Source organism: Pogona vitticeps, chromosome W (genome assembly GCF_051106095.1).
Source record: "Pogona vitticeps strain Pit_001003342236 chromosome W, PviZW2.1, whole genome shotgun sequence".
In the NCBI taxonomy this organism is placed as follows: Eukaryota; Metazoa; Chordata; class Lepidosauria; order Squamata; family Agamidae; genus Pogona; species Pogona vitticeps.
In genome coordinates this window covers 1,220,474-1,233,411 of record NC_135798.1, presented here as the reverse complement: position 1 = coordinate 1,233,411, position 12,938 = coordinate 1,220,474, and the positions used below count along the sequence as shown (strand labels likewise).

Below are 12,938 nucleotides of genomic sequence, written 5' to 3'. Positions count from 1 at the left end.
CCCTTTTCCCTCTTTTTCTTCCGTCCTCTTTCCCGCGCAGACTTTCCCGGCGGAGGATCCGGGCGGTGGTGGGTCTTTGGGGGAGGGGAGGGGAGGGGGAGGGGAGGGGAGGGGGGGTTCCTTAGAAAGATATTCCCCCCAAAAGGGAGAAAAATAGCCCCCCGCCCCCCCCCACCTCAAATCCCCCCCCCACACACACTTGTATCTGTTTCATCCAATTTTTTATAAACCCATTTAGGATTTTCTGCAGAATTTCTCAACCAATCTGCTTAGAGGGAAGATTGTTGGATTTAATAATCCTCTGTAATATTACCAACTTCCAAACACGCCAGAGTTCTCAGTTTATAAGACGGTACTTTTTCCACAGCCCACTGGTTACACAGAAGTAAGCTGAGAGCACGGAGAGAACCAAAAAGGGTCTTTATGTAGCCTCTGTAAACAGGCTTCCTTCAATCGCGAGGCTTTGCTTCCTACAGTCAGGAGACTTAGCTTGCCCCAATCACGCGTCTTATGGAACTGACGTCAGCAGATGCTCTACAAACCGATTGGGACACACCTCACTGGAGGTGGAGACGGCAGGCTCAGAAGCAACAGGGACTACTAATGTCCGAGCATTCTGATCCCAGAGGCTAAATATGCAAAGCTAAGTTTTCTTAATGTTTGGGTTAGAAAAGAGTCTGTGTGGGTCTTATAAACAAAGGTGTACTAAAAATAGAAAAATACAGGTTTATCAATCTTTTTATCCTCTTCCCCAATGTTTTCTTTGAAAAAAAAAGTTATCCAAAATTCTCTCCCTTCCATGCATTTTCAATTGTTTTCATATTAAATCTTCATTGTTGCTTATAATACCTGAAATATATCTTAATTGATTTGTTACATAATAAGATTTAATACTGGTTATCTGATAATTTTCTTTTTGTAATATCTACCAACATTTCTTATTAATCCCAGCTTTCTTACTATTATTGCAATATATACTAATCATCACTCGCCATTATTTTAACTACTTAACCCAGTGGTCAGGGAACAGGGATAAATTACCCCAAATGGGGTAAGAATGAAAATCCTGGGGGTAATGAGGACGCGACCCTAACCCCATTCCCTCCTCCTCCTCTTCTACCCAGAGGAGGGAGTCCCCAGCTGCCTCATTGGAGCCATGATGGATGGCAGCCGGGGATGGGCCCCAGTCGGTGGCATATGTCAGCCGAGGTGGTGGTGACGGGGCTGCCCATGGCAGAGGGTGAGTGGTCAGAGCATCCTGGCCAAGAGGAGCCTCTCCTTCCAGTGCCGGGAGAGGTGGATTGCGGCGGGGGGCGGGGGGCGGGTGTGGTCACGAGGGTCTGGAGGAGCCCACCAGGCAGCAGTGCTGCTCGCCCAGCCACATGGCTTCCTTCGGTGGCACCTCCATGTTGGCCGGCTGGGCCTGGTGGAGCTCTTGGCTTTCGTGTGGCAGCTGTCAGGGCGCTTCGACGGCAAGGCTTGCAGGAGCTCTGATGCTGAGCCCCAATGCAGCTGACGGAGCTGGTGATGGAGTGGGAGGCGGCATCAGGCACCCCTGGCAGGCAAGCCACCTGCTGCTCTTTGATGGTCACCCAGGAGCTGCCTGCTGGTGGAGAAAGAGAGCCGCCCATTTTTTAGGAGTAAAAGGTAAAAAAGTTCCCTGACCCTGTTCTAGGGTCAACCTCCACTGATCTCTCCTCTTCCCCCGAGGTCATCACCCATCTCCATCTGGATCCTCAGGCAAAGTTCATGTGTAGGGGTTGGGGGCATAGGAGGGGCCCCAGAGTGATGGCGCTTGGAGGGGGGCAGAAGATAGGGGGTTGGCTAGGAGCGAGGGGGGCTAGATCCAGGCCCCTTAGTCTGCCCTCTGGCCAGGCGGCCTCTGCCCCCTTTCCCCCTCCCCCCTCTGGCCAGCACTGGAGGGGTAGATCCTGCCGGCCAGTTCCTCTGCTCCCCCCAAGAAAGGAGATCTCTGCTGGAACGTTTTCTCCTGGCTGCCAGGAAGAGCCCTTTCCGGGGGTCGGGTCCCAAAGGCCCCCTCCAGGGCCAGCCCATTTCCCAAAGTCTGGCTCCTCGTTTCCAAAGACGAACCACCTCTCCGGCAGCCTCTGATTTTGGAGGCTCCTCTTGACAGACGGACGGAGGGGGCTTTGGGAAGAGGCAGAAGAAGAAGACTCGTCCCTCCTAGATGGAGGGCTGGAGAAAATAGAGAGAAATGCAACCCAGAAAGAGTCCCTCCTCACAGGGATCATTTCAGCCTTTGCATCTGGGGGTGGGTGGGAGGCAGGTCTTTTGTAAAGCCAATGGCTCTGAAGCATCCATTCCAGACCAACCCAGGCAACACGATAGGCGGGGAGGGGGGGAGCCAGCCGCAAGACCCCACCACCTGCATCCCTCCAGCTCCTGCCAGGGTTGTGAGTGAAGTCGGAGGGAAGAGCAGGATTGGGTAGGTTGGAAGATAGCTGCGAATGTGGATGATGATACATCATTTCTATGGTGTCCATCTGGCAGCGAAGGTGGCTGCTGATGCCCCTGCAATAGAGGGAGGTTCCCGGCACAGGAACCAGGCCCTGACCTGAATCCTGACCCTCCATCCCCCCACATAGCAATGGGGGGGGCAGGAGAGCCCCTGGGGAGAGGGGCTGCCCATTTCCTACACTAGGAAAAGTGTGTGCGTACGTGCGTGCATGTGTGTGTGTGTGTAGTCTTGTGTGAGGTTTGCTGATGATGATTTTGGGTTAAAAATATTCTCAGGCAATTGTCTGAATCTCCTCTTGGTTTCCCCTTTTCCTGCATATCTCATACTGTAGATATTATTGTTGTTTAGTCGCTTAGTCGTGTCCAACACTTCGTAACCCCATGGACCAGAGCACGCCAGGCCCTCCTGTCTTCCATGGCCTCCCGGAGTTGGGTCAAATTCATGTTGGTAGTTATGGGTTTTTCGGGCTCTTGTTAGGGTTTTGGCAAGAGTAGAAATACGCAGAGTTATTGAAGACACTTTACCAGTTCTTCTTGTGTTGCAAGACGGTTATATTTACACGTATTTACAGTTATATACAGGCAGGTATCTTAACAGCACAGCAGGAACTCTTTATACAAACGGACAGCATGCGTGGCAGCAAGTGATAGTGGAGGAAGAGAAAGAAGCAAAGACACTGTCCACTTATATACATGTACATGGCATATTTTGTCCAATCAGATTACAGATGACTTCATCCTTTTGCACCTGGTCTTCTCCTGGTTTCAAGTCGTTACATCATGTCCAGAGTGACTCAGCACTCTCACATCTGTGCACAATGGCAGCTCGTTAATGAAACACATATACTGTACATGTTCAGGCTTATAAAATTTCTATACTCTGACACCCCTCCTATTTTTTTTATGCCTGAACATAACACAATCCCAGCTCATTTACACATTTCTCATGCTTCTGTGTACATAAAGGTTTGGTCAGTATATCAGCTATGTTATCTTCAGTTTGACAATACTCTAATTCAATTAATTTCTCTCTTATAGCCTCTCTTACGTTATGATACTTAATGTCAATATGTTTACTTCTGTTTTTTACTCTTTCCGTTTCAGCCATGTGTATACATGTGGTATTATCTTCCATCACTTTTATTGCACCACTTGTCTCATTCTTTAAATCTTTTGTTAACTGTTTATACCATGTTAATTCAGAACACAATTCTGACAATGCGGCAAATTCTGCTTCAGAAGTTGAAGTTGCTACGGAACTTTGTTTTCTGGATTTCCATCCAACTATGTTGTTTCCAAATTTTATTACAAATCCAGTCATGGATTTTCTGTCTGTCTCATCATTGGCCCAGTCACTATTTACATAAGCAGACAGTTTTAAATCTTTTGATGGCTTCAATATCAAATGATAGTTATATGTCCCCTTTAAGTATCTAAACATCCTTTTTACGCGTTGCCAGTGCTTTTCACTAGGTCTGGCTACATACCTACTTAGAATGTTCACTGAGGCTGCTATATCTGGATGTGTCCAGTTTGCCAAATACATTAAGCTTCCTATGGCTGAATGGTATAATTCTTGGTTTTCGAAATCTTTACTGATTTCATCTTCCTTTTGAAAGTCTACCGTCATTGGAGTACTTACACTTTTACACTCTCCCATGCAGTACTTTTGCAACATTTGTTTGATTTTTAGCTCTTGACTCAATTCAATCCCTTGTTTTGTTCTCTGTATTTGTACACCTAAGTAATTTTGTATTGGTCCCAGACTTTTTAATTTAAATTCCTTTTTTAACTGTTTCTCAAACAGTTCTACTTGGCTCTGACTCTTTGCCATGAAACAAATATCATCAACATATGCTAGTAGTATGTTTAAGTCATTCCCATTTTTCTTGGTATATAGACAAGGATCTGCCAGACTGCTACTATATCCCAGTTTTACCAAAACTTGATGCAAACAATCATTCCAATTTTTAGCCGATTGTTTTAAACCATAAATCGCTTTGTTTAACCTATACACTAATTCTGGCTTTGTACCTTCATATCCTGGTGCCTTTGCCATGTGTAGTTCCTCTTTCAGGTCTGCATTTAAATATGCAGTGGTAATATCATAGTGATGGATTATGTAGTTCTTTGTAGCAGCTAAGGCTAACGCCATTCTAACAGTTTCAGATCGGGGTAAGTAGCATGGAACTGCTGCACTAACTCAGGAGTGTGTAAATTACTGGCCGGTTCCACTCCCAGAAATCCTGGCCAGCAGAGGCGGTGGTGAAGGCTTCTGGGAGTTGCAGTTCAAGAACATCTGGAGGCCAGAGGTTGGGGACCCCTGGACTCTGCGGGTGACCCTCTTCTGCTCTTTGCCCTTCACAGCCCTGACCATGGCTTTGCGTCTGGGGGAGGAGTGGTCACTTGACGAAAAGGGGAGTCAGATTCTGGGATTTTCCCTCGCGTGGTATCGCTCTGTGAACGGCAGGGGTGCTGGGGGGGGATGGACTCTTGTTCAACCCCCCCCCCCAACCCTCAGCTTGTGGAGTGTTTCAGGTTTCCATTAATTCCCCGTACTATTTCACAGAGGAACGAAAACCCGGAAAGAGGCTATCCAGAAGAATGTGGTGGTCCGGCACCCCTCGTGTGATGATGACACTCAACTTCCGCCTGCTTTTTAAGACCTTCCAGGAGGCCCTTCGCTCAGCCTCTCCAGCCCCAAGGTCTGGCCATCCAGCCGACCACCGTCCCCTGCGCCAACAAAAACAGTAAGACATAAAGAAGCAAAGAGGAGAAAGGCAGGAGAAAAGTAATTTTCAATGAAAGAATGAATGAATTCAAAGCTAATTAACAATCCAATGACTGAATTTCCTGCCTCTAAGAAAGTCTCTTGCTGGAAACCAAGAGGAGATTCAGACAATTTTCTGAGAATATTTCTAACCCAAAATCATCAGCAGCAAAACTCACACAAGACTACAGACACAGACACACTTTTCCCAGGGTAGGAAACGGGCAGCTGCTCTCCCCCCCAGGGGCTCTCCTGCCCCCCCATTGCTGTGGGTGGGAAGAGCCCAGGGGAGGGGGGTTGAGGGTGTGGGTTCAGGTCAGGGCCGGGTTCCTCCGCCGGCAACTTCCCTCCATTGCAGGGGCATCAGCAGCCGCCTTGGCGGCCAGATGGGCCGCATAGAAATGAATCATCCTCATCATCCTCATCATCCACATCCCTCCCTCTGAGCCAACCCCCTGTCTTCTCCCCCCTCCAAGCCCCATTTCTTTGGGCCCCCTCCTATCCTCCCCCACCCCCCTTACAGCCCTCCCTCCCCCTTCTCCCCCCCACAAAAAAGGCCCCCCAATTCCCACTTGGGCTCTCCAGGAACTTCCGCCAAGCTTTCCAACCAAAGGGGGGGGGGGCTCAAGTTCAGACTTGAGGTGGTGGTGGGGAAACAACCAGAACAACTGGGGGGGGGGTTAGAGGGAGAGGGGAGACTGAGGGGACTCCTGGAGAGAGAGAGAAACACACACACACACACACACACACACACACAAAAAGAGGGCCCGGGTGCCTTGCTGGAAAGGGGGGGAGTATTGGGATCTCGGCCCCGCCCTGACTTCCCGCCTCTCTTTCCCCACAAACACACACAAAAGCCCCGCCAAAGATTCCCCCCCCCAGGAGACGAAGAACGGAGTGTGAGGACTGTGGGGGGGGCAGCGAATGCGAACCTCTTTCTGCTCTCTCCCCTCTCCCCCACTCTCCCCCCCCCCAAAAAACAACAAAGGCCCCCAAATCGCCCCACCTGAAGCGGGGAAAGAGGCCGGAAAGAAACAGAGAGAGAAAGAAAGGGGAGGAAGGAGGGAGGAAGCGAGGGAAGGGGGCACGGCTGCCATTTCCGAATCCGGTGGGGGAGAACAGCGCCGGAAGCAGCCCCTCCTCCCCCTCCTCTACAGCTTTCGTAGATCTACGTTCTCCCCCCCTCCCTTCCCTCCCAACCAATCGCCGCTGAGAAGAGGAGGGGGAGTGGGAGGGGCATAGATTCGGTAACTTTTAGTCTCCATCCTTGGGAAAGGAGAGAACGTAGAGCTACGAAAGTTTAGAGGAGGAGGAGGGAAAGGAGGAGGGGCTGCTTCCGGCGCTGCGTCCCCACCGGAAGTGGAGGCCGTGCCCCCTCTCCCTCCCCCGTTTTCCTCTCTCGACCCACCCCTCCCGCCCTCTTTCCCGCCTGAGGATCCCAACGGAGGGGGGGCGATTTGGGGGCCTTTTTTTGGGGGGGGAGAGAAAGTGAGGAGGGAGGGGTGTCCCTAGAAATATACTCTCCCTGAAGGGGAGAAAAATACTCGGTTGGGGGGGGCAGGAGGGGCCTTTCCGTGAAATCTTCGGTGGGAGGGGGATCTTTAGAGGGGCTTCCTTGTGTGTGGGGGGGGGGGGGAGGAAAGAGGTGAGAAGTCATGGCGGGGCCATCCTCCTCCTCCTCTTCCTCAATGGCGGACTGACCGAGACCCCCCCCCTCGCCCGGATTTCTGGGGCCGCAAGAGAACAAGGCTGAAGGGGGGGGGCGACGCTGAGTCCGTCTGCAGGCTGTGGCTCCGCCCAGGGAAGAACAATGAGGGACCCAATGAGAACTCGCTCCTTCTGCGCGTCACCCGTTGCTGGGCGGAAGCCCTCCGGGGCGTCTATTATGTCGTCTATGAGGGGGGTTGCCTGGCAACCCGGAGACCCAATGAGAGCTCGCTCCTCCTTCCGCGAAGCCCAACCCCTCTGGAAGGCTGGCTGGGCGAGAACCCCCCTTTCTTCCCCCTCGCGTGACTGACAGGCTGCCCTCCAAGCGAACCCAGGGCTCCTCTCTGCGCACGCGCAGGATCGCCTCCCTGGCTGCTCGGCTCGGTCTCCCTCCCGCGCATGCGCTCCTCTTCCCCCCACAGAGGGGGGTGGGGTGGGGGTCTGTGACGCGTGCGCAGTTGAGAAGGCGGCCAGAAGGTCTCCCCTCAGAGAAGGCGGTTGGGGGAGTTTTAGTGGCCTTTCTCGTAAGTAGAAAAATCCCCCCCCCCGTGTGTCCCTGGGAGAGGGGGGGGTGGGGGATGGGGGGTGGGGGGGGGGTCTGAGTTTCCCCCAAGAGGATTCAGGATGGCGGGCAAGGCGTCTTTCGAGGAGGGGCGGGAGGCCTAAAACGTCCCTTCAAGGAAGAGCCTGTCAGACGGGGGGGGGGGGGGAGAGGGAAGAGGAGGGGACTCCAAAACCCCCCCCAGGTTGTGGGTGCCCCCCCGGGGGGGGCAGGGACTCTCCGTGGCTGAGCGCCTCCTTTAAAGCTTTAGAGAGAAAGGCCTGTTTTTCCAGTGGAAGGGAAGGCAATGTTTTTCCCCCTCTGGGTCTCCTCGAGAGGGAGGCGGAGGGGGGATTCAAAGGGGAGGGGGGGGGAATCTCTCTGGCCCCCAGACCACCCCACCCCCACCCCTCTCACTTTCCCGAGTTTACAATCTCCGTGTTAATGGTTCAGCTCCGTTTTACACAAACACACGCACACACACACACACACACAGAGAAGGTCAAGAAGGCGCGCTCTTCCCTCCCCCCCCCCGTCTTCCCCCCCCCCCCCTCCATCACACACGCCTACGGGCTTCTCTCTCTCTGGGCAGATTATCCCCCTTTCTCTCTATAATATACTGGTATAGATATATTGGAGGCGGAGTTAGTTCGAGGCCCCTCCTGTCAGCCTCTTCCTTCTTATATTTGCAGAACCAAACCCCTCCCTTGGCAAAGGAAGCGCCTCCTCCTTTCGCTCCTGAAGGGAAACCACCTCGGGCGAATCCCCTCAGAGAAGGAGGCTCCGAACGGGGAGAGCCTTCCAAGGGGAGGGAGAGCCCCCCCCACTCGCCTCAGTTCCCCTCCTGAGGGGAAAAGCGACCAACCCCCCCCCCCGCGCCCCCCCCGTTCTCTTCCTTCCCGCCCTTTTTCTCCTCCCCTCCCCCCCTCAAGGCCAGCGGTTGGAGAGAAGCCCGGAAGGAAGGAAGGCGGGGGGGGGGGGAGAGAAGAGGAGACGCCCCTCCCCCATTCTAAGCGGGGGGGGCGGAGAGAGAGGACCCTAGAGCTATGAAGGCGGAAGAGGCGCTGCTTTACCAGGAAGCGGGGCCCCCCTGCTCGCTCCCTCTCCTCCCCCCCAACTCTATGGAGCTCCCAGGATCTTCCCCCATCGGGTCTGGGCAGGAGGTGGGCAACGGCGGGGGGGGGGGCTCGGAGGGAGGGACAAAAGGAACCTAGATGGCAAATCTGACTCCCCCAAACACACCCACACCCCATCCCTTCTGGGGTCTCTCTCTCTCTCTCTCTCTCTCTCTCTGGGCAAGTCGAAAGATGGCAGGGAGCCTTTCTTCTTGCAGAAGGGAGGGGGTATCCCCTCGTCAGTCTGTGCAAGAGATGCAAACACACACACACACACAAAACGGCGCCCCTCCAGCTCTGCCAGCCTGTTGAACTTTTCCCTGCCAGGAAGGCCAAAAAGGCGCACTCTTCCCACCCACCCCTTTTCCCCCCCACCTCCATCACATGCTTACGGGCTTCTCTCTGGGCAGAATATCCCCCTTCGCTCTTTCTATATATATTTGAGGCGGAGTTACTTCGACGCCCTTCTTTCCGCCCATGTATTATATATGCAAAATGAAACGTTAGCGGAGAAAAACTTGCCTCCCGCTCCTGAAAGGGAAACCACCTCGGGCGAATCCCCTCCGGTAAAAGGTAAGGCTCCCCTTGACAATTTTTTTGTCCAGTCGTGTTCGACTCTAGGGGGTGGTGCTCATCCCCGTTTCCAAGCCATAGAGCCAGCGTTTTGTCTGAAGACAATCTTCCGTGGTCACATGGCCAGTGCGACTTAGACACGGAACGCTGTTACCTTCCCACCCAGGTGGTCCCTATTTATCTACTCGCATTTTTTCATTTTGCATCCTTTCGAACCGCTAGGTTGGCAGGAGCTGGGACGAGCGTCGCGTGGATTCGATCTCAGGACTGCTGGTCTTCTGACCCTGCAGCACACAAAGGCTGCTGCAGTTTAGCTCGCAGCGCCACCACATCCCCTCAGAGGAGGCTTCAAACGGGAGAGCCTGAAGGGAAGGGAGAGCCCCCCCTCACCTCAGTTCCCCTCCTGAGGGGAAAAAGCGACCAAACCCCCCCTCCAGATCCTGGCCCCTACTCTCCCCCCACGGGCAGTTGTTCCCTGGGGCGCCTGCCCCCCTGTGGTGTTCTCTTCCTTCCTGCCCTTTCCCCCCTCTCCTCCCCCCTCTTCAAGGCCAGCGGTTGGGGAACCCCGGAAGGAAGGTGGGGGGGCTGTGGAGAGAGGACCCTAGAGCTATGAAGGTGGAAGAGGAGCTGCTCTAACAGGAAGCGGAAGCCCCGGAGGTCACCCCCTCCCTCTCCTTCCCCCCCCCCATGGGGCTCAGAGGATCTTCCCCCATCGGGTCTGGGCAGGGGGTGGAAAATGGCAGGAGCGGGCTCGGAGGGAGGGAGGGAGACTGGGACGTCACATAAGCTTTGTGTGTGTGTGCAAGTGCGGGTGCAGAGGCAGAGAGGCGGTCAATTCCTGCAAATCTCCCCTAAAGTTGGCCTTTTCCTTCTTCTGGGTGGGGGGGTCAGGTGTGTCTCTGTTCAGGGGAGGGAGAGGGGCTGTTTTGGGGGGGAAGAGGATTCCAGATTCCCCTCCGAGCAAGGCACCCTTGGGGGCAGGGTAGAAGTGTGGGTTGGTCCTGGGTTTTCCTGCATGGCGACCCCCCCCCCCACACAAAAATTTTGCACCTTCTCCCGGTGGATTTTCAAAGGGGAAGGAGAGGAAGGGGCCTGGCTCTCTCCCCACCCCCCACTCCAGACAAAACCTCAAAGGACCCCCAAGGGGAGGGGGAAACCCGACCTCAACCATCCCCACTCCATTCTGTCAAAACTTGAAAACGTTATTTTTAAGCCTGCAAGTCTTGGGGGGGAGGCGAGCCGAATGAGGTTGGAAGGATGGTGAGGAAGGGGGGCTGCAAAAGTGTGGGCGAAGCAAGAGGGTGATGGTGGGGTACCAGAAATGGGGTTTGCAGGATAGGGGGCTGATCTAGGCTCCTGGAGGGAGGAGGGAGGTAGGGAGACCAGGATGTTGCATATGTGGGGGGGGCAGAGACAGAGAGGGAGTCATTTCCCACAAAAGGAGAAAAGGAACCGAGAATGCAAATCTCCCCCAAACAGACCCCCCCACACACACACCCGCCCTCCCTTCGGTCAAGGCTGGCCTTTCCCTTCTTCTGGGTCCCCTCCAACAAACGCACAAACAAGCCAAGGAGGGAGGGCAGGGCCTCTGGGGCCCCGATCCCAGGCTGTGGGAGGAGAGGCTCAGTGTCCGGTGGGGGGGGCAGGCAGTGTCCAGCCTGGAGGGGGGCAGGAGGAGTTGAGATCATGACTGGACATGTGAGGAACCAGGCGGGGGGAGACGTGTCAGGAAAGGCTCTTTGAAACAAGCCTTTTCGTGTTGGGGGGAGTTCTTTCTACCTCCCCCAGGGTCTGTCAGGCTTCGGTGCCTGTGAGAGTCGGTGCATTTCGGGTGGCAACTCTTTCTGCAACCAGCTAGCATGTTTGGGGGGAGAAATGAGAGAACGAGGCTATTCTGGTGAAGAGATACCCTTCCAGGTCACCAGAGTTGTTCGTTTTCCATTCTGACCGGACGATTTCTGTAGCTCAAGGGAAGCCGCCGTCATTCATTTCTGAACCCGAGTCCCTGCCTGTTTCTGTCAGTCTTTAGGCCGGATGAAGGAAAGGATGAAGGAAAGGGAGGTCAACCTCGGGAAAGCTGATTTCTCCAACGCCCATCTCCTCTGTGGCCCTTTTGCCACGACCTCCGTGTCATGCAGGAGGTGCTGTTTTCTCCTTTTTTAAACCAGCACTTCCACACACACTCTGCCCATTTGCCTTTTAAAATCCATAGGACTGTTTTTACTATTCTGGGCGGCCTGAGGCCCTCTGGCCAGGAGAAAAAGGGGGCTACCAATGAGAATTCCTAAATTCTGAAGAAAGAAACAGGTATGTTTGCTTAGCCCAGCTGCCTTGGCACAACAAAGAAATCAAAGGCCTAAAGGCTGCCCAGAATGTTTAAAAACAGGAAAATTGTTGAGCTGGAGAAGTTGAGTTCCTTGCCTTCAAAACATGATGAAGGGACTGATGGGCAGCCGGAGCCTGATGAAGAATTAATTAAGACTGAGGTTTTAAACTTGGAAAGTGGGATGGGGTGGGGGGGAGGGAGTGCTGTCTGCTCAGGCAGAGGTTTCTCCTTGTGAGCGAGGCCATTTCCCCGGATATTTCTGTTGGGAGCCTCGGAGTGGGTGGGGTATTGCTCTCTTTTTTTGCTCCGCCTCTTCTTCCTTCCCTTCTGTCCACCCACCCCACGTCCTTCTCTCCTTGCACTGAGGCTGGGGATCCCCTCCAAGCACAGTCCCCCCCATAGGTGTGGGTGGCTGTGTCAGGGATGGTCTGGGACTTTCTTACAAGGAGATCCTGCCTGCCCCGACACAGTTCCAAAGCCTTACCGAGGAAAGGTGTTCCTGTTATCCCACGCTGCTGCTTTTTCTGGCCACCTTCGCCTCCAAAGGACCTTGAATGGAATTACTTCTCGTTTCTACTGGCCCTGTGTTTCAAAATCAGCCACATGTAATTGTCCCAGCTGTCCTATTTGCCAGAAAATAGGACATGCGACTCAGGTTACTGAAGCTGAACTTCAGAGTACGCCTGTAATTTCCAAACCTTTTAAATAAACAAATAGAGTTGGGACGTTGTGGGGCCTTTTCAACCCAGTAAGACTGTGTTTTCTCCCTCCCGCTTCCAGTGGCCTTTGAGGAGGTGACCCCGTATTGCCCCCAACAAGATCCTCTGGATCAAGGCTCGAGATCTCTGCGCCAGAATCTCCTACTGGGAATGAGGTCTCTTCAGGTAAGGATCCTGTTGTCTCCTGGGCTGTGACTGTGAAGGATGATGGTTAGTTGCCCCAATGGTTCTCCCTCCTCAACAAATAAATTAACGGGAGGGGAGAGAGATTTTATTCCTTTGGCTGCCTGAAGCTTCTTTGTTAATTTTTCTTGTAGTGCCATCTGCCTTCTTTCACTGTGTTCGGTTGTAGCCGAATCCCCTTGAGGACTCCTCCAAAATTGATCAGTGGCTATTCTGGCCATCTAACATGTGGCTTATAAAAGGATCGTAAGCCACATTTTCCTGATCTTCCCCCCCCATGCGCACACATGTGATGTATTGTATAGAATGACATTTCCAAGAAGAAAAGGTGTGAAAGGGAGACAGAGAGGCGCGAAGGAGAAGAGCCGGCCGGAGAAAAGGGAGGTCAGGCCAGGCCCATCATCCACCCCCCTTTGACCCTTTTCTGGCTGGCTAGCTGGCCGCATCTCCATGGGTTTCTGCAGATGCCCAGGTCCCTTGAGGCACATCTTGTGTGTGGGTGCGTGCGCGCGTGCGCACCTCCCTT

At 53.6% G+C, this 12,938-nt stretch overlaps 2 protein-coding genes and 1 long non-coding RNA gene across 3 annotated transcripts in view; 2 read left to right on the top strand and 1 right to left on the bottom strand.

The window, feature by feature from the left end:
• LOC144584975 (uncharacterized) overlaps positions 1-12,938 on the top strand; it is a 618,887-nt gene that overhangs the window by 384,743 nt on the left and 221,206 nt on the right. The gene's annotated exons all lie outside the window — the stretch shown is intronic.
• LOC144584983 (uncharacterized) overlaps positions 1-12,938 on the top strand; it is a 392,659-nt gene that overhangs the window by 252,769 nt on the left and 126,952 nt on the right. The window lies entirely within an intron of this gene.
• On the bottom strand, positions 3,007-5,696 carry LOC144585006 (uncharacterized). The gene is made up of 2 exons (XR_013539513.1): positions 4,513-5,696; positions 3,007-3,287 (listed from the first exon to the last, which is right to left on the bottom strand). It is a non-coding gene; the product is annotated as an uncharacterized LOC144585006 (long non-coding RNA).